This window comes from Atta cephalotes (genome assembly GCF_000143395.1).
Source record: "Atta cephalotes unplaced genomic scaffold scaffold00001, whole genome shotgun sequence".
In the NCBI taxonomy this organism is placed as follows: domain Eukaryota; kingdom Metazoa; phylum Arthropoda; class Insecta; order Hymenoptera; family Formicidae; genus Atta; species Atta cephalotes.
Window position 1 is genome coordinate 5,379,848 of NW_012130065.1, and position 21,379 is coordinate 5,401,226.

The 21,379-nt window shown below is 37.7% G+C and overlaps 1 protein-coding gene across 1 annotated transcript in view; it reads left to right on the forward strand.

Annotated features, from left to right (window-relative positions):
- The window catches only part of LOC105625661 (mushroom body large-type Kenyon cell-specific protein 1), a 40,749-nt gene that overhangs the window by 521 nt on the left and 18,849 nt on the right, over nucleotides 1–21,379 (forward strand). The window lies entirely within an intron of this gene.

Consider the following 21,379-nt stretch of genomic DNA (forward strand, 5'->3'; position numbering starts at 1 on the left):
TGTGTGTGTGAGGGAGGGAGAGGGAGGGAGAGAGGGAGGGAGAGAGAAAGAGAAAACACGCTGGTGGTTGAGACCTGTTGCGAACCGAAACGCCGAATCCTGGCTGACTATGTGCCAGGCGTGACTCCTACTCGCGCCTGTACGTTCAACAGGGTGGTACCACGCTGCCGGAAAATCCGATAATATTCTGTGAGTAGTTTCCCGTGCGGTTTGAAGTTTTCGTGAGTGCGTCTGTTGAGAAAACGTCTTCCTCTTGATTATCTATTTATATTGTAGAAGAGATAATTGCGGTTTCTTTTACCGAAAATCACATCTCCGATATAACAATCGTACAATTAATTAATGCAATTAAATAACTGCGATTTCAAGATTGTTTGAATATTTTTGTCATGTTTTGTCATGTGATAAATCGAACCGATTATCACGGATATAGTCTTCTTATATTAAGTTAACTATATACATTGTGTAATACAATTTAATACTCGATAGCTAGTAACTTCCTATAATCCTCGATCGAAAATAATTTTTCGTAGATAGATTCTTGCGAATATGTAATTATTCTCTTTTCTGAGACTGATAATCGATAATCGGTCTACATAAAGATTAAATTACATTCGGACGGTAATCGATATACTTATGTCTGATTTTCATCAATATCGAGAACGAATTTGGCAACAGAAAAACAATAGGCCAGATGTTTAGTGTCAAAGAATTGCGAATTTAATTAAAAAAAAAACATAAATCATGTTCGAGTGAGAAGATGATCCATCGAAATTTGATGAAATTGGAAAAGGAGATTGACGTCGGCGTCTCCGTTATCGGTACGAGAAGCTACGAGAAGAATTAGGCGCCGCGCGTGCAATTTCCCGTACAGGGAAGGGTGGCGAAATCAGGCTCGCGAGACAGGCTCTACGACCTCCTCTTCTTCCTCTTCTTCCTCAGTCCACCCTTCCACGTCGGCGACGTTTACCCCTCGTTCGGCGTCGCCGAGAGGGTAGCAGGCGGGCATCGTCAGACGCGCAGAGAATACTGCACAAGCTGCGTGCCTTGACCACAGACAACCAAGCGATCCCGGCCGCCGCCCGAAACCTTCTTTTCTTCTTCTTACGACTATCCGTCCTTTCCACCTGCCCCCTTTTTCACCCTCTCCCTCCGTCGCCGTCACCGTCTCCCACCAGTCTTCTTCCATCCCGACTTCCCCTTCTTTGCCTTTCGGTTAGTCCGTCAAGGGGCGAGCTCCGGTACTCGCGGAAGGCACGTTTCCGCACGCGTCGGTGTTGCGTGCACTCGCCGTTACGCTTCTTCCTCCACTTTTGTGACCTCTCCCGCTTCGCACCCTCCGTCTCTTTGGCCCCGATTCCCCTCTCTGTCCGCTCTCTGCGCGCCCTCCGTGGTTCTCTCCCTTCCTCCTCCACCGTCATCGTCCGCCGCCACCTCTCGTTCGCGTCGCTCCTCATTTCGGAACGCAGCTGCCACTGGTGGTCGAGAAATTTTCGCGAATCCTTCCTCGAATCCACCCTCTCTCCCTTCCGTTCTCGCCATCCTCCTCGTCCTATCTTCTACTCTTTCCTTATTTCTCTCGTATTTCATTTTCGTCTTCCGCAGCGAAGAGATCCTAAAAAGAAAGGCCGACAGTGGAATTCGACGGAAAGTGGTGGAGGCGAGCGGGGCGGGTGAGGGTGCAGAGGTGCGACACGAGTTGCATATATGCGTCGCGTTCCTCTGCTTCTCCTCTCGAGACGATCTTGGAGGATTGACCAGTGCGCGTTCGGAAAAAGGTGACGGAGGGTGATACCGGCTTTCAAAATCTCGGTAGTGTTCCGAATGGTGTACGCATTGTATTATCAGTTAACGGCAACTATTGTGACGTTGGCACGTTGTCGCGACGCATCACAGCCAAGGATGAGACGAAAGTGTTCGGAAAAGAAGACGAGTGAATGGTCATCGAAGTAGATAAGCATTATGTGGTCAAATCACGGTAAAAGGTGTTGGTTCAGTGAGTGAATTCTAAAGGCGGTGTCTTCAGAAAAGAGATCGTCATCCTTTTATGCAATTTACACGGACAACTTCCAAAGTTTAAGAAACTGTTGCTCCGCCGAGGCGGCAAGACTCCTCGCCCTTCGAAGGAGTTAGTTACACCTGTTACGCGCACGTCGTTCACCGGTCGGTGATCGGTCCCGATATTCCGAAGTTTCGATATCGCGAGTGTCTAAGTGAAATACGGTGAGAGACGCGCGGTAATCGTCACGCACAGCGTAATCCTCGTTGTCGGTTTGCACGCACGTAATCACGCGATACCCATCGCCGGCTGCCGGCGAGAGGACATGGAATTGGACGTAATGAAGCCTCTTCCCCCGCGCCGTCCCGCCTTTCGTGGTACCAAAGAGTCGAGGGCCAACGGGGAGTCGCGATCTCGCGAGGGCACCGTGCGCCGCGATTGTCGGCAGTAACGATGTCTGGATTGCGTTATTGCGCCGTCACGACGTGGACGCCGTACGACTGCACGACAGAGGCGGATTCGGCAGACGTGAAAACGCGGAAGTGGATCGACGTAGTATAGGTAAAGGGATCTCCGTTGTGAAACGCAGGTAACACGAGGCTACGGCGTGATGCGTGTGCACGTGCGCGATTAGACGCGACAGAGATCACTGTTTAGAAGAACGAGCCGCGGCTCTTATGATTTTGAATCTTTACCAGTGATAACAGTTGAAATTAATCGCTCTCTATTTAGAAAGAATGTCATGGATCGATATTCATAGTCAGTTTTTATTTTAAGAACGTCTTTAGCAATTTAAGTTTAAGAAGCTAATACGGCTCTCTGATTGATTTATGATATTTTTAAGACTGTACTTAGTCTTAAATATAAATAAAAAAATCGAATTACTATGAATACCGGTCATAGTTTTTTCTTCTAGTAGACTACGTTAAATTATAAAGACTTGTGTCCTCTTGAAGTCGATCGTGTTATTGTGGCTCCTTTTTCTTCTTTTTTCTTCTTTTATAAAAGAAGAAAAAGCTAATATAATGATTAGCATATTTGCTTCAGTAAGGACGAGTTTTTATAATTTAATAAAGTCTAGTCGAAAAAAGCAAAGCGACAACGTTTTTTTTTTCTAAATAGAGAGCGATAATTTCAGCTTCCATCACTAGTAAAGACTAGTAAAGTTTGTAAGACTTTATTACCGTAACGTTTTTATAAAGAAGAGAATATAGAGTGTAATCTTAGAGAATGCGGCTAGAAAGAGATTTCGCATATCATTGATTATCACAAGTGAGAAGCTTATGTATCAGAGTATGTGTAAGAAATAAATAATGTATAAAGAGTTCTATCAAGTAACGCTAGAGTCAAATGTCACTTCCGAGTCATCAAAATGATTACGTTAATTTCTTTGATGTGAAGAAAAGTGAAGGCCCATCTATTTAGCACACTTGCCTTTTATTCATACAAAGCATGGATTATGCGGGCATGCGCTCCACTGTTAAACACGTATCCGGTAATATTTCATTGTCTAGTAGAAGATTTATAGAGGATATATAGCTTTGTAAAAGATGTAATATTAATAGTTAGATGTAATATTAATAGTTCTTTAGAGAGTTGAGAATGTATAAAGACCACTAAAGTGTGACATTCATCTCTGAAACTTGAATCGATCAAACAGATAAGGCTATACTTCCGATTCATTAGGACATCACTTCCGATTAGTCCGATTCCCGTAATTTGTGCCAGAGAGATATATTATAAATGAAAAAAATCGTAACAAACTTGAAAAGCAATATATATTTTGATGTGTGTTTCTAAATAGAGAGTGATTATTAATTTCATCCCTTTTCCTATTGTTCAGTCGCATCTGTTTGTTTTCCAAAAAGACTCGGCAAGCAAGGCAAAGCAACGCAATGCAAGGCAAGGCGGAAGAGGCGGCGGATGGGCGCAGTTACTGCTGATCGTTAAAAGGCGCATAAAAAAGGGAGAGGAGAAGGCGTTGGGTGGATGGGGGTGGTGGGTGGCAGGAGGTCAGAGGAAGCGGCGCGAGAAGTAACAATAAAAATTCGTCGGCGTTCGTGTTTCGTCGCCGTGGTAGGAGCGGAGAGACGTAAGGAGGCGAAGTGAGGAGTACGATGGGGGTTAAACCGAGGCAAGAGAGAAACCGAGAGAGAAAGAGGGAAGGGTGGTTGGGTAGTCGGTGGAGCAGGGTGCGTAATGAAACGATATTGAGTAGCCGTGGTAGGGAGGGTCGCTGCAAGAGGGTGGGGGTCGTCTTCAGCCCTCTCCGTCGATTGACCTCGCTTCGACGAGACGAGGGTGGGAGCAAGCCAGGGGCGGAAGTTGGTAGGGCACGGTGGGGACCAAGCGCCGCGAGCTACTTGGGGGTCGTAGGAAGAAGGGGGGTCCGTTAAATTGACGAAAATGACACATCTTCTTTCCGTCCGTTTCCCTCTCGTCTTTCGCTTACCCCATTACTTCGCTTTTTCCCCTATTTTGGCGACCGATGCGACGGCGATGAGAACTTCGAAGAACTTCAAAGCGACATTAGCACTCGAAGGGAAAGCAGATAGAAATAAATCGCAATACGCAGTAAAACGAATTGCTGTGTGCATAATCCAGAAGGTCTTACGATACTATCGATAGAAGAAAGAAATAAAAATCGCCGTAAAGTTTAATTAAACTTTTAATGTTATATGCTTTCACATGTAGCTAAAATTTTTAATCGTTTGTTAAACGATATATTTTTCTTATTGTTGTACTAAGGCTATTTTTCAAAAATTTAGGTTAAATTGTAGTGCTATTGAACAAAATATCCCTGTAAAATAATATTAATCTATATAGTCTTGATATAATTTTTATAAAAATAATAAATTCATTTATTAGTTGATGAAAAGAAAAAACATAACTATATTATATCAACATTTCTATCATAATAATATATTATAAATTAAAAATTAAACCGCTCATTTATATGTTAAAAAATTAATCAAGGTCAAATTTTAATAGACCAAAACAGATGACTTAATATTATTTTATTCACATAAATAATAACGAAAAAACTCATGGAACATCTCGAACTTAATTTACAATTAGTTCTCTTTAACTATGAAAATTACAAAATTAATTCGTAGGATAAAATATTGATACATAGTAAAAAAAAAACAGATCAAGCAAGAAATAAAAAAATTTACATCTGATAATTAAGACAATCCATAATTTCTATTATGATTCGTTTATTTTATAATTAATATAAAACTTTGTCACAATTTTGCAAAATTTATACTGCATTGTGTCTATTTTTAATCTGTCTTTTGTAGTTTTAAAAGCTGTTTTATAATTTGTATAGTTTCAATCACTTTTTAAATAAATCTTGTATATATTAATCTTGCCGGACTCGTCGCGGCAATTAAATCGTTCCGCTTTGGAACTTTGCACTTGCATAACCGATTGCCTCAACGCGATGAAAGAAAAGTTTCTCAATGGTCGACTATGCATCAATGTGCGAAAGGCCATTTTAAATAATAATCGCCCGGACACATGAGTAGCGAATGTTTCGAAACTGCAAAATAGGTCAACGTATCCGATACAATCGGATAACAAGGTATTAAGTGATTACGTAGACCCTGAGGATAATTAGTGCGGCCGGCTAGCTCATTAACGAACAACGTTAGCATTTGGTAGTCGTAGAATGGCAAAGCTGGTGCGAATAAAGTATAGATAACAGGCTATCCTAACGGAAAGTTCGGAGGATCCTGTCTAAGTATCCTAACTGATTAAAACGGCATGTCAGTGACGATAAGCTGCGCTCCGATGAATCCATGTCCTACGTTTATTTGACATTCATGGGCACGCAACCGATCTCCCATCGTGTTAGACGACGTCTCGTAACTCCAGTTCATAAATCAGTTACTTCGTTTCCCCGTGCCTCATTCGCCGTTCATCCGAATGCGCCGCCGAGAAGCCCGCAATACGATAAAGCAATTTACAACTACTCCTGTGTTCTTCGTCCCTTCCTTCTTCCCCTCCCCCGTCCGCACTACGCGAGAAGTTTCTCTTGTCGTGTTGGAAGTTAGATGCTAATTTCGCGTAATTAACGCCCCTGGCTTTTAAATTATTTACGAGATAAATAATTTCGAGAGACTAAATTTACTATATCGTTGGATTATCAGCTGTAACTGCTACCAGTTGAAGCTCGGGACACTTGCCGTTTCGTCGATGAGTGAAAATTGTAAACGTAAAAACGCAAAATTTATATCGAAATTAATATTGTCAAATCAAAATCTATTTTTCGATAATTTTGCAATTCTTAATTCTTCCAGTATTAAGTTTTTACAGAATCGAAGAATTGTTTTATTGTGTATAGGGTATATTTTCTAATTACAATTTTTAGACATAATATTATTAAATATTAGATAATATTGAAAAATTATATTTTTTTGATTGAATTAATAACACTACTTTTTGAACTAAATGCAAAAGTATATAAAGACTATTTCTAGGATAATTGTCGATGCTGAAATATTTCCATCAGATTTGGTTTTTTTGAGACATAAGAGAAGACATTTTTTCCGATATTATAATAAAGTTATTGAGATTAGAAAACAACTTAGAAGTATTGAGCGTTAGAATGTTTATTTTTATTTTTATTATATCGATTGAATCGATTATTATAAAGTCTAGCATGTTTTTGTTTCAATATCTCGATAACGTTTCACAATTATCATTAAATCTTGATAAATATCCGATTCGCTCATCACTGTCGTACCTAAATTAATTAAAAAAAAAAAAATGTCTCTTAAAAATAGCATGCTATGTCTTAAAGATTAATCCTGATGGATTTTTTGGCAATAGATTCGAACTCAGTGTCTCAAACTAAAAAAAATTGTTTCTTTTTTTCTATTAAAAATGCTTCAAAATTTATAAACTAGTGTAATCAGATTAATTCTATTGACATTCCATGAATTTATTCTATTGATTAATGTATATCTGCTCTTGTTGATTTATCATCTATATAAAGAATATCAATGAATCGAAAGAATGATAGAACAAAAATAACAAGAAGTGGATATCTAGCAAGAAATAAAATATCAATTTTTTACAAAACTAAAAGCACACGGTACCGTAAATCCTTCCCGTGCCCTCTCACTTTTTTCCCTTCATTTCATTTCACACCTGTCGGATAATAATAATAGGATAAAATGATTACAGTTCTTCGGACGTTAATTCATTTCAAATGACGGGATGCTTTCCATACGCTCTCCGTCACGATCCGCGAGCGGGCCGTTAGAATATCATTCGCACGCTGGTGGTGAAGCGAAGCGGAGTTGAAAACACGAGGGCTAATCCGGTGACGGATGGCGGCGGTGATCTGTTGCGTTTTAATCGTCCCTCGTGCGTACGCCGCAAAATTTCATCCGGCGCGAGGCTTCGCTTTATCACGCCGACCGAAACGCCGATATTCAACCGCTAGAGAGCTTCACTCTCATCTTCTTCGCTCGTATGCGCGTCTATGTATATGCGAAATATGTATGTGCGCGATTTGGTTCGTGTGCGTGTACACACGTACGTTGAAAAAGCGACATTGTGAGATCGGCACAGTCTCTCTCCGTCTCATTCTCTCGTTGCTTTTCACTTTAGCTCACATGCACACGTCGGCAATAGCATCTCTCTTCGCACCATTCGCTAACTGTTGCATTCTACATGCATATGAAGCTTGTCTTACTCTCTTTCTCTCTCTCTCTTTCTCTTTTTTTCTCTCGTTTTCTCTCTTTCTTTCTCGCATGCTCGCTTTTATCCTCACTCTTGACTTATCCGTTTCTTTCTGTTTATCGTCTCGCCTTTCTTACATCTCGTCTCTTCTGTCTGACCGTTTCAACATTTTCATTAGCTGTTAGCTATTACCCTAAGCAGCGTCGTGCCATATAGGATATGTAACATATTACAAGTAATATGCGCTTTTTAATCCATTAGAAGTACAAATTTCATACGTACAAGTACATTCGATTTACAAAGTATTTTCTCTACAAGTTTTAAGCAAATTAGAGTAATATTTATAATGCATATCGAATCACTGTTTACATTCAATCAGCATTCTGTGATTTAAAATTTAATTTTAAATTTAAACAAGATTAATTTAGTACGCATTTTTATAAATGAATAAAATACTTTTTATCTCAATCTCAGAATAGTCGTTGTTTATTTTGAAGCACTATACCGTTTCATTCTGCTTTGTGTGTTATTTGTGGGACAGATTCAGAGCAACGGATCTGAAAAGGTTTGAGTCTTCCTGGCTATCTTATCGGTCGCAGTTGCGGATATTGCGATTACGACTGCGAAAGAAAAATAGACGAATTTCGATAGAAATGTAGAATAATCTCACTTTCCTTCCGTTCGTCATATGATCCGGTTCATCACTGTCACTTCTTTGTCATTGACGAATCTACCATGGCCCGTACGATAATATTTCGCGACGCGACTCTTCTCGCGGTTGTAACACTAGACAGCGTAGAGCGATAAATGGGTCACCAGACAACGACTCCGCTACCTCGTTTGGTGTCCGATTACCGCTTAGGCAGACGCGACTACGACGAAAGTCTTGTTAGGCGTGCAGCGAAAAAGTTAGAGTGCCTTATTCTCGAACCCCACTATGTGGAAAAAAGATGCTAATTAATCAAATCTATTTGCTGATTGAACGTTTTAGTTTCACATTAATATTATCACTGTGTATTTCCGTGCGTCGCGACATTAACTTGAACTAAACTGATTCGAGAATGTATGATTATCGGATTGCAGATCTGATACTGTCGTAGTAGGTATATGTCAGGTACATGTCTCCTCGACCGGCTTCAAAGAGGTTGTGATCGTCTGTGAATGTCGCGCCGGAGGTATCTCCCCCTGGAAATTTTCATACGTAGTTGTTGCAAAGAATGGGAGCGGCCATTGTTGCAAAATGATTGCTAGTTACGAGCTGTAGAATAATGAACGGTCGTAATTCCGAGCAGTAATGATACTAAAACTGAGATATCCCGTAAATGTTCACGTAGAGTATATTGACTCGGTCTAAATTATGATTAACATCGTGACTATTATTTTCAATGAAATTCTTTCTTTTTAAGAAAAGAAAAAGAGATTTTATCAATCAATGATAAAAATTTAAAGAATATTTTTTCTGTCTAAAAATATTTGGAATATTAGAACGATCTAGAAAAATATCTCAAACTTGTTTTAAAGTCTCGATTTATTTGAAGCATATTATATCATTGAAAATTCAAGAAAAATTATTCATGCTTGCTTTCGTATATATTTTCATGTATGTGCGTTACGTACAGAATCAAAATTTTTGATAACTTTAATTCCAGCTGTTTTTTTCTTAACGGCCAATAAAAACATAAAATTAATTTAGAAATATTTTTAAGTCATATGTTGTAACTTTAAAGAACATTTCTAAACTAAACTGATTTTGTGGCTTTCATTGAACATTAAGGACAACTGAAGTTACCAGATACTTCTAATTGTATACAACATATATACGAAAATATGTATAACATGCGAAAATAACCAGAATAAAGGATTGAAAAAGTTTTTTGAAGATATCTCAATTACATTGTCGCTCCTTAATGATCGTTAAAAATAATTAGTTAGCTAGGTTCACCGATCCTGCTCTGTTGTGCACAGATGCGTGCACACACGTTTATAGTATGCTGTTGAAGAAAAGGAAGCAGCCCCTCGATGCATTGGCTGCTTCACGGCCGTTAGTAAGCCAGGACTCTGAATGAGTGAGAGAGAGAGAGAGGGGCGGGGAGAGAGGGGAACAAAGAGAATGGCTGTAAAAGATTTGGCAGCTGGTACTTCGCCCGTCGGTGTCTGAAAACCCCTCGAGTGATCATTTCGAGGGCACGTCGAGCTTCGCAACGGGAATTACTCCAAAAATGTTATTCTCAAAGTAACCGTCGTGCATCACCGTGATCATCGGCGAAATGTCGTGTCATACGGTGTCACGCGAATACAGGAAAGGGTTTGTTGAGTTGCGAGGAAATTCCGAAGGGGAATGTGTCACGGTTTGGGAATTACCATTTTATTTCATAGAGTGGTAATTATACGACCGATGATTATGATCTTATGCGGGAACGTAGGTGGCGTGTGCTAAAAACGTGACTCGTGACTGTCTGTTGGTATTTTCATGCTCAAGGAGACACGATCAAAGAATCAGACAACGACGGCAACAATAGGTCTCCATGGGAACTCTCGTTTCGCGCAACTTACTATTCATCGCTGCTTATTTTTATTCTGGACGCTCCGTAAGATCGAGAATTTTGATATCCGACGAGTTCGCGCGCGAATCGTCATCCTCGAGCATCATTTCGAGTCATTAATGAGGCACGGCAATCAGGCAGGCAGGTATACCGCATTGTGTCTTCGCGAGAGACAGGCAACGCTCTCCTGTCGGAGTCTTTCGACATCCATCGTGTACGCCGTCGTCCTTCGCTCTGCTTGGAAACCTCTAAGCGGTCCCGCCAGGTGAATGGGATTCTCGCGATCATGCAACAAAGCGATGCAGATAACTTGCATCTAGGCGTGGACGCCAGTTTTTCTCGTTTTTCCGTCAAATTGCAATTGTTTACTTGACCGACGTAAAACGAGGTCTGAAAGCAACAACAATCTGATTTTCGTTAGCGTTATGCAAACGGGGACATCATTAAACGAGACCATTCGGCATTATTTAGTTGGCTTTACGGATTCATTTGCATCACTTGCGAGATTTATACGTCAATTTTTGGATGGATTATACTTGTAAATTAGCGAAAAGGGGACAATGCGTTTGTCTCCTGTGTTATTATAACTGAATATATTAAGATAATTAAAATATTCTTAAATTATTAGATATTATTATAGAGATGACAAATTTTATATTGATATCAATAGATTTTTATATGTGTATGTGTGTTAATAATAAATTCCATTCATCAATACTTTGATGAAGAAAGCTATTGAGTGTTGTTGGGTCACGAGAGAAATCTTCTCGTATAAATCTAATTGCGAGTATTGTCTATGTTTGAATTACGACTAGTACGTCAGGATCTAATGTGAATCGGAACCACACCGACTAGGCAAGAAGATAGTACGGTTTACAGAAGTGGTGAAGAAAACATCATAGGTTTACCTGAGCGAAACGTGAGCCCGCGTGCCAAACCATCGGCGACTGGTCGCTCGTTATTGCAATTACGATGCGATTATAGCGAAGCCGGGAGACGTTTTCAACGCGGCCGAGTGCCAAGTGAGTTTCGGACAAAGGATAGCCTTGTATCTCGTGAGAGTTGGCCGCGGCCCTACTACAGCTGGGTGAGGGGGAGAGGGGCCGAAAGAGAAAAAAGAGGAGAGAGAAGGAGATAGAAACTAACCATTTCCTAAGCTTCTACTCCCGTCTAAACTGGATTGCTATTGGTCGAAACGGGCCACCGATTAGAGAAGGCACTGTAGCGATATAACAGCTTAGGAACCGAGGCGAGCGGAGGGCCGTCGGGTTAAAAATCGTGGCTCCGCCATTGGCCGAGCGGGCCCCTCGAGGCCATTCGGTTTAGAATTGAGGAATGGTGCCGCTATATCCTCGCCGTTATATCCGCGGAGGACGATCGTAGAAAGTGGCACCGTTTTCGAATCTTCGCCGTTTTGATCTGTGTGCCGTGAGGAAGGCGAAAGAAGCACATCGAGTTTCTTCAGCAATTTTTCGCTCCGGAGGATCGAATATTTTTCTTCAGTTTTTTTTCTTTAGCTCGTCGAGAATCGTGAGTGTTGCATGGATTCTAAAAAGATTAGCATGTAGAAAAATTGTAAAATTTAATTTATCGATTTGTACCTTTCTTTGGATTATATTGGTGACGTTTAATATTGGAAAGACTATGAATTATTATCATTCATGAATAATTCAATTCAAGTGCATTATGTAACGACAGTAATAGCGATAGTAATAGCTTACCACAATGTACTTCGATCAAGGTTCCCTAAATAATTAATCTTTTAGCATTAATGCAACGTACAATTAATCAATAAGCGTATGACAAATATTTATAAAAAGAGAAATAAAAAAATTGAGAAACTATGCAAGTGCGTTTTTTAATAACATATAAAATTAATTAGCATTGATCCACGTTAATTAGTTGCATATTTTAATATCGTTTTAATAATGATGAAGATAAATACTATAGGTTTTTATGCAAAATATTCTCAGCTTGTTTGAATTAACAGATTCTTTGATAAATTTAAAATAAAAAATATATGTTTTCCTTTTTCACTCAAATAACATACTGTACGAAATTCGTTTTCTTTTAATATATTTTTTGTAAGTAAATTAATTATATTCGTAATTGATTTAGCAAAATTTTGATAAAACATTCGGGAAATATCTGTTTCTTGTTATTTAATTTATTGTTTTAATATAGTGACTCGACAGCCTTTAAAACACAAAGCAAAATTGTAATCATATTCAGCTTGTAAACGGCCAATCTACAGGTAGAGATAGATAATGATTTTATTCGACGAACTGTTTCCCGGTACAGCGTCATTGGTCTAATCCCGGGCGTGGTCACCCGCCCTACTTCTTCGTCTTCTTAAATGGCACGAGAGATAAGATTGGTTCGGCACCTCTCCCGCCTGGAATTTCATCCGAGGGCCGCGCCTGCAGTCTAATTACTTCTGGAATCGATCAAGGACTCGAGCTTCGCTTGTCGTGAATATATAACGAACTGATGTGGATGAAACAATCGCGGAAAACACGCAAACTGACTGCGTTGTTTTCTCGCACGCTGTTCTTGTCAAGGAAAAGTCGTATTGACTCACTTGTTAAGAAAAGCATGCGCTTAGTAAATGGAGTAATGCTAATAGGATGATAATTTTAACAGAATGCCATTTTCACACATTATTAAAGAGATAGAAATTTATTTATTTACTTATACTATCATTTAGCGTGTTAAGCGCAAGATGATAAGATTAGTAGCTGTGAAAACACCACGCAAATGTGTTGGTAAGGTTTAATACTTCTATATGATAAACAGTATTTTTTAATAAATTGCAGTACATATAAAAATATAAAATTAGACAAAGAATAATTATTTTGTATTTTGAAACTTTTTGATAAAGTAATCTCGAGTCTATTTAGAATCGAGAATTTGATTTATGATGGCTACATCTCTTTCTGCTATACTATCTATATAGCAGAAAGAGATTATATTTCATTCATACGCGGAACGGCGATGCCAGGATTATCAATGCACACGCGGTACAAGTTCATGCTTCACCTCTGTTGATTGCGCACTGCTCGGGTCTTAATAAAGTCAATCCGACGAAGGATATAGTATCCTCACGAAGAAAAGGAACATCGTTGCTTTAGGTCGATGATTAATCTCACGATAATCCGATCGCAGTCATCGCGCAAATCATTGCGAGATAAGCGGCTTGCATGCATTGTCACATGCATGATTCCGCGGAAAATGCTGAATCGCTCTAACTTCCGCGTAGCTTAGTGGACTTTCGTGATTTTACGGCGCATTTATAAATTCGCCTTGTAAATGTTATCGAGAAAATATATAAAACGCTGAGTTTATTTCTCACGTCATTTTGAGTCTTTGTATTAGTATAAATCTTATTTCGAGGAAAAGCCAATTGTTTGGAAAAACCGGCTTGAATTTTTGTACGGAGAGAAAAAATATTTGTTCGGACGTTCGGCGAGTTGTACGATCAGATTTTCATGACTCATTACGTAACCTTGAAGTTTGTACGCTCTGGCGCGACGATGACTTGGCTGATTCCTGCGGTCGCGATTGAGGCGTGCGCGTCGCGTGATTCCAAAGAAATTGAAGATTTTCTCGACACCTCTTCGTTAATGCGCAACGACGATTTTTCGTGATTCACGCAATTATTCTTGCGACCACTCTGGAGATTACTATCAAGATTTTATGCGAATTAGGCATTTACAACAATAAGTATGATAAATGGAAATAAAGAGAATATTAAAAATGAAAATATTGAACATTGAACAATTGAAATCTGTGTTTGGAGATTACAAAAGAATTATGGAAAGAACGATTTTGCTGAAATATCTAAAAATTTAACTAGATTAGATCTGAAAATAATTTCGTTGACCCATCAAAATAATTATGTAGAGCGTTCAAGCATAATGAGCAATACTGCAAAAAGTTTTGACATTCTAGCAACCATATTGGGTGTCCTACATAATTGTTTTCATAGTTTAGCAAAATTATTTGCAAATCTGTAGCTAAATTTTTAGATATCAAATTTATCAAAATTGTTCTTTCAGTGTATTAATAATAAATCGTAAATATTAAATATTTTAATTATATTAGTATAATCTATTTGAAAGTACTACACGGAAATCGTCACATTTGACTTATAGCCAATGCCACCTCGTATTATTTAATCATTCATCTCGTTGTGCATAGTTTGCATCTGTCATCATTTATCAGTCTTTATAACGTTGCGCGTAGTATGCAGCTGCAGTTAAACGCCCGATTATCATACTATTGTCGAAAAATTGATGTTTATTACGAAGATATTGCTATGTACGCTCCCTCTCTACCGCTATCTCGTATATCCTGAGTCTTAATTAACGTATCGTTCTTTTCGTGCGCATTCATCGTCAATGCGTTATCATAAATTTGTAGTGCGATAAGGAATTCTCGTCGATAAGCAATTAACACTTCACTGCGAAAGCGCGTCGCATGTCGCGAAATCACTTGTTACATGAAAAATTTGGTTAATTTAAGTGGAATCTCATAATAGAAGAAACTCTGAATAAATTAATGATGAATATATGAATATATCTCTTTCGCGAAATGTGGCCGATTGAGATTCGATGCGATTATCAGGTCAAAAGGTCGGCAGAGAATTATATTAGGACACGTAAATGATATTAATTATTTTTTGACTGCGATATTTTTGCTACATTAATGACTGCTTGTTCTCTTTTTTCGAATTGAAAAAAAACTATTTTTCGTGTATATATTCACCGAAATGCGACATGTCAGATATTTTACTTGCAATGGTGATTAATAATGAGTCATTGTATGCGCGCGAACGCAAAAGCTCGTTCTCAAGCTGCTCAAAATAAGGTGAGATATTGCGAGGTGTATCGAGTCGCGGAATGAGAATTACGATGCGTCTTATCGCAACTTAAAACTTTACTGCTGAGGATGCGCTGGCGAAATGCAGACGCGCATCTTTGTCGATCAACTGGTACTCGTCGACTGAAATAGTAATTACAGTTAAACTGTACTGTTTTTTTTTATCTATATAAGATTAATCCTGTCAAGTAAATACTTTTCCGTGTGTTTTCATAATTTTCAATGATTCGATTTTTCCAAATTACGTTGTGTAATGCTTCTCTTTAACACGTTTCTTTTCTTGTCAAGATGTGCATTAAAAATGCAATTAAAACTTTGTCTAAACATATGAAATTATACAGATCTTTTGTTTTATCGACAGATCTTGTTTTGCAATATAATTGGAATAAGATTGAGACATGTTTGTTGTATATCGCGAAAAGTAATAAATTTTAAGTGTAGTATCTCTTTAAATACATTTATATTATGTTATAAATAAATATTACATTATAGTGTTTTTTATCTGCAAGAAAATTAATTTTATGACAATAGTAAATATCGAGAAAAAGTTAAAAAGTTGACCTTACTAAATGATTATTTTTTTGAACGATTTAATTCTAATTCAATTCAACGATAGCTGGTATCACAAAAGAATTAGACCAAATTACTCGTATAATCGATTTTATTGTAAAGCCAATTAAAAGTGAATCTCTTGTCTTTGTTACAATTTCATTATTTCATCCATGAAGGAGATTAAAACGCAAGCTGCTGCAGCAGTAATTTTTCGGAAATCATAAGGGTGTAAGCTCCACTTAAAACTGCGGCGTTAAACTCGTCCCTGACCGTAATATCAGTCGTGCATTTTTCTGACAGGCATGCGCAAACGCATATACATACGCACACATCTTGCGGCGTGGTCGACGTGGATCCAGTTCGTGTTTCCGTAAAGCGCATTATACCTGTATTTGATAAGCTGCGTGGAAGTAGAGCGTTTAAATAATGGCCGCACACGTCGACGATGGGATAGCACGATGGGCGTCGCCATTCGTTCGAAACGTTCGACAAACAATAATAATTTATTCAGATGTTTTTCATGCGCGCTTCCAAGCGACTGCGTTAATTCAAACAGGTTTTCTCGACTTATTTTCTTCTCATATAAAGACACTAAACTTAAGAAAAGAGCGTAAAGAGGCAAAATATATATAAGAAGCAATTTTTCATTTTTTTGCATCTTTAGGCTTTTTTAAAATTATTATTTTTTAAATAATTTATTTTTGTAGTCTTATTTTTTGTTATTTAATCTATCTCCTTTTATATTTTCTAAATTTACCTATTTCTAATGATTTATATAACATAAATAATTGAAAGATTTAATTGTTTGAAAAAAAACTATTTTTAGTTGTGTTTAGTTGTTCCTCGATATACTTTGTTTGAAGTATAAAATATATTACAAAGTTTATGTAATTACTATTATATTAAGAAAAGAGTTATTCTATTAATAATAATTTTATATTGAAGTGCAAATAAATATAATCTACAATCATTTAAATATAATTATCACAGTTATGATAAGTTTGGGAAATGATATCGTCATTGGAGAATTAACATTTCGTCCGGTTCAACACATACGTTGGTGTAATTGCGAACTATCCAAAGTGATCAATGGTGTTCTCGTTCTTTACTCAGATAATTCGCGCTTATTCATGAACTCAACCGAAACCCGCAATATATCTTGCATGATCACTATACTTTGCAGTAGTCCCCGAAATTTGTATGCGTTTTACACGGTAAACCGATCCTTTCGCTGTAAGAACCAACTTCGCTACTATTTCCAACCTTTCTATCAACTTCGCTAGAGAACCGGTTAACATGCTAATGCCATTACATATTAATTACTATTAATGCCGTTGAGCACTCGGTATCTTGAAAATAAACTGGTAACCAATCGATAATAAATGTAACAAGTGACAAAGGTTGCGGGCAATCGTACTTATAAATCTATTTACGAATTGAAATCATGGCGCATTGCGCTAGTTTCAAGAGAATCAGTCGAATTTTTTTATACAATTACGAATAACTAAATATGAAATATCGTATTATTTAACAATAATTTCAATATCAAATTGCATTATAGATTGCTAATAAATATTTATTATCCTAATTGAACTTCAAATACAATTTGAACGTGCATTTTTTTTCAAGTTATTTTTTGTAAAATAAAAATTTGAGAGTTGTTTGAAAATGGAAGCTTGAAATTTGTATTAATTGGCACATTAAATTTTATTTTACAAGACAATTAAAACGATATCTACATGCCTCATAATATGTAATTGTACAGTTATCAATTTCTTCTGTCGCACATTGGCCGCTAATATAGGTATAAATCAATAATACAGTAATTATTGAGCGAAACGCATAATTAACGACTGAACTAATTAATGGCTAAAACGTATAAGACTCATTACGCTCGCGAAATTCCAAACGGCGATATATGCGATCGAACAACTTCGATTCCCGAAGTTTGCTCGTGAGATACGCGACGACAAATTATTTCGGACTGTACAGAGACGCGATGTTCTTCGAAGAAAATAACACGATTAAACTTACTCCGATACGCGCCGTTGAGTCAGGCGATAATAATTGCAGCCGCGGAATAATTAGCTGTACGCGAATGTCCATTTGCGTGAGATAAACCGACCTTAGCAGACTTTAATTTAGAGAAAGAGCCTAATGGACTTTCGAAATTGTTTTCACGATTGTACTACTATGAATCAAGGCCTTTTACTTTGCTTTTTGTTGTAAAAATTTTCTACTATTTAAATTCTTTAAATCGTTCAGATCAAGATATTTGCCTTTCGATGACCTTCAATGTAGTATCGCTTTAATTAAATTACACATTCGTGAGGTTCAGTTTATTCGAATACGATTGTATGCAAATGTGTAATATAGAAAATCTTTGAAGTTGCATCATAATTTAGTTACTCATTCATTTTTAATACGGATGATATTGTTTTTTGTAAATTTACAAAGGCAAAATGTGCAACCGTAGTTTTAAACGTGCCGAAATTTCCCTCTGAATTTTTCAATGGTTCTGCTTTACCACAAAGCCGTTGGACCACTACAAATTGATCCTAAATTAAGCGGTGCAGTAATATTGCATCAGTACGTGTTACATTGCAGCGGTTTCTCGTTATAATGAGGTTTATATTTTTAGAATAATATTTTTCAAAGCGTTACATGGTAAAATGTGATACGATTCACGATCTCTTTTGTCACGAAACACAATTTTTCATCGTGTTCTTTTTTTTGGGCTTGCGAATTTTGTGTCGAGTCGATTTAATTAAACATGTTGACTCTTTATCTCTCTATTATAAACAATTATACCTCAAAATGATTCATTAAACCTAAACCAAATTGTTAACATAAATTCATCCACGCACAGTCAGCAAAAGCCTCGAAATTCCAAGACATAGCGAATCGTACGCCAATGAATGTTCGAATCGATCCCGAGTGCAATTTAATTTGCGAATTCCCCGCCGTTCCGCAGAAACAACGCGTTTCGCAGAAACAACATGCCGTGGTTGACCCGCGACCGGCTCTTTGCGGCCCTAATGACTATCCCGCCGCGTGGCAAACGACAAAATCAATTCAGCACTATGAAGGCGGGCGCCATGAAAAATCGCCACTGAAGTCGATTCGCACGCGATATATATTTTCACATATGCGGTGTGTGCATTCGCGATCGCCTCACGAATGTAGAAACGCGTACGTTTACATCTGTACATTGTGTGAAGCGTATGCACGTGGTGCATCGTACCGAGTACCGATTGGCGTGACGGTACGTTGAATCCGCGGCACGCGCTTTGCGATACCGGGTGTCCGCCGAGAAGGGCAGTTGATTGGTTAGTCCAAGCTGTAATTGTCTGGCTGTAGTCGGTTTGCATTTGATCAGGGATAGGAAAATGCTCTTTGAGAATTAGAGACCGATGATTCGAATAAATTCTATTCTCCGCGTATCATAAATCAATGGCGCGTAATAAATTCGCAATAGAATTAGATATTTGAAGATATATCGCGAAAAATAGAAAAAAAAACAAACGATAAACTGTGTGATAATTTTGGCTGAAAAGTATAAATTATTAAAGAGAATTATAAATTATTTAAAGAATGAATAAGATCATTCATCGTTGTCTTGACTCGACATATATGAGTACTGTGTTTTAAATCCAGCAAGATGCAAATTTGAGCGAACTGGATAAGTTTTTGAAAATCTCAAGTATAATTTCCGTAAACAGATGAAAATATATATAGTTGGAGTGAGAAAATATCTGACGTAAAATTAAATTTGAACATTGTAAATTAAATCGTTTTCACGGTTCTTCGATGACGAAATGTAGGACGGGATCACGGAGCTTTTGCTCAAATGAATATCGAATACTGTTTGCTAAATTAATGAACGAGCGAAAAACACAAGCTCGCGCTGGCGGGCATATTTCCGCGATGTTAAATATTTATTCAGGAAATTAACATCCGTCACAAATGCACATGTATCGCAACATACTATGGCGTGGCTCTGATAATTGTTTCGACTAGCATAAATATCATAATTTGTAAAATCCCGCTGATGATTAAACAGCATCCGCCGGCGTTGAACTGACGCTCGGAAATCTTTTCGACGGAGCCGGCGACGCAGCAGAGTTAAACACGTCATGCTGGTGTGATAACGGTCAACTATTCGGCCTTTGGATAAGGAAGTGAAAAAATCCCGTTATCGCCGTTTGTATCACGAACCATTCTAGGGAGTGGAGCGGAATCAAGCGTAATTATAACTGGCGTAAGCGAATTGCCTATGAGATAAAAAACCGATGTCTTTGAGATATTGAACGCATTCGAATGCATTTCTAGAAATTATATAAGAACATAGCGAATGTTATTTTTCTATATTTTTATTTTCCTCGAAATATGTACTTAATAGAAGTATCGAATGGAAAGTTTCTTCCTTTTTTAACGGGCCCAATGAAACTTTCGCGACAACACGACACGAGTCCAATAATTATGTAAAGATTCTAAGAAAATTACGTTTCCATATCTTTTAATTCGCACAAAGCATTTATATGTTCAGAACAATGAAATAATTAATTATTAACAATTTCGTTTATAATTAAGTTTCGTTTATAATTATCTTCGAATATTTTCGAATGTTGCGATGAAGTTCCGATAATTGTGAAAATTTTATTCTTCTAATTACGTTCTGAGTTACTAAAAAACGAAAAAATGAATTCTTCATACAAATGCAGTTTTTTTTTCCTCTCAGTTTGCCATATGCATAACCGTGTCCTTCGAAAACCACCATGTCCGGTTACACAATCACGTGCGATCTGCATAATTTCGCGTGTGATTCTCGCTGGAAGAACTGCATCCGCGTCTCATAGCTACGAACATCCGCGTGCTTTTCTCTGGAACCTTAATCATCGTCCATCATTTCCTATGACAAACAAGTCAGCCGTGCGCATTATAGCGATGCGCGTGCGTGAATTTGTGCAGTGGGCTAGATATCGTCATCCGCAGCGAGTACATTTCGCGTAACTCACGATTATGCAACCGCGATTATAAAACCGCGTACCACTTACTTTAACGTATACGATTACAATAGCGATAGTTAACATTCAGAGAAATATACTTTGGCAGATGTATTGTCTGGCTTTTGGCATAAGTGGTACCATGCAACTATTCAAGAAATTATTTCAAAATCGATAGGAAACAAAATGATTCACAATTGTAAATTTATATTCTATTCGACGAAATCGGATGTGCTTATATATATAAATCTAACATCTATTTTTTTTCGAGTAACAGATTTATACAGTTGCTCGAAAAAAATTATTGAAGCTGCAATCAAATATTTCAGCTTTAAAAAGCTTTTTATTAAGCATCGATTAATGAGTACATTCGACGAAAATTTATCAAAAGATAAAGTGCTTGATGTTATTTTACTTTTATTTTATTTTTGATCATAATGAGTTGGATACTCAGCTTATTTGTACTTTCTAAATTCTTGAAGTGGAATATCACTCTAAAAAAATTGAGCCAATTCTGAAAAAGAGTTCTTCTGAGAGAGAGAGAGAGAGAGAGAGAGAGAGAGAGAGAGAGAGAGAGAGAGAGACTACTACTTACTAATTAACGTTAAAGTTAAAGTTACTTACTTACTTACTTACTAGTAAGTAGTAGTACTTACTTCTTACGTAGAGTAGAGTAACGTAACGTAAAGTAAGGTTAAGGTTTA